A 1,085-nucleotide genomic window follows, 5' to 3' on the forward strand; every position below is an offset into this window, starting at 1 on the left:
TTTGTGAGAATTTGAAGTAGTTTTAGAATCATTCATTTGGCTGAATGAATTAGAGTGGATTCTTCCCGAGGAAATCTGAAGGTCATTCAGTGTATTGTGTTTATTCACATTCAATAACGGTGTTATATCTTGAGAACGCGAATTGTTATAATTTGTAGCCTGCCTATTAGAGAGCAGCGAATGATCGATCTGACCAGTGACGCACGAAACCTGTACGAGCAGTCTAGAGTACTTGTCGGTCCTACTATCTGCCTAGCCAAGCCAGTTAAGCCCAGAACACTAATAACAGCCTCTGCAATATGAATCATTATTTTCAAGCATACTGGATTTATATACCAAACATACAGACCACATCGTACCATAAAATAGACAATAACGTTTGTACAAGATTCAGCCAAATGTGGTTGTGAATGTGGGGAACAGTAATTGATAGAGGATAACTCAAGAACGGTAATTCGTATAGTAATAGTCTACGGGTCAAAATAAAGCTTATAATGAAAGGAACATGAATATGAATAGTTAAGTTACACAACAATTATGCGATAGGAAAAACACGTATTATACTAGTCCATAAATAGTTCTCAGAAGTAACCATTCATAATTCTCTTCGGGATATAACAAATGGTACATCATGTTGTGTCGCAACATCATTGTTAGTAATAATACTAACATTTGAATATGTGAGGCAGAAATCTTCAGCTATCCAAAGGGTACAAAAAAAATTAGTGTAATCTGTCACTTAAGTTTAGAATCAGTCACACTGGAAGTCAACTGGTCTCTAAGATGAATATGCAAATGTCCACTAATATCGGACTTAAGAGCCTACATCTAGGGCCGTAGTATAAAATTTCTGGTAGTCTGATTCGGGGCACGAAATAATTTGTTGAACTGTCCTTTTTCACATGTTCTGTATAATGTCACATAAAAATAATTTGTTAATAATTCTCTTAATTTGTCGAAAGAAAGTAGAGGTGGCCTTCCGAATCAAAGGTTTCGAAATTATCTATCAAAGAGAACGAAACAATGGTAAGCTATGATGTTGTATCTTTATAAACTAGTATTCTAATCGATAGATGCTTAGAGTT

This window comes from Schistosoma mansoni, assembly GCF_000237925.1.
Source record: "Schistosoma mansoni, WGS project CABG00000000 data, chromosome 1 unplaced supercontig 0034, strain Puerto Rico, whole genome shotgun sequence".
Lineage (NCBI taxonomy): Eukaryota > Metazoa > Platyhelminthes > Trematoda > Strigeidida > Schistosomatidae > Schistosoma > Schistosoma mansoni.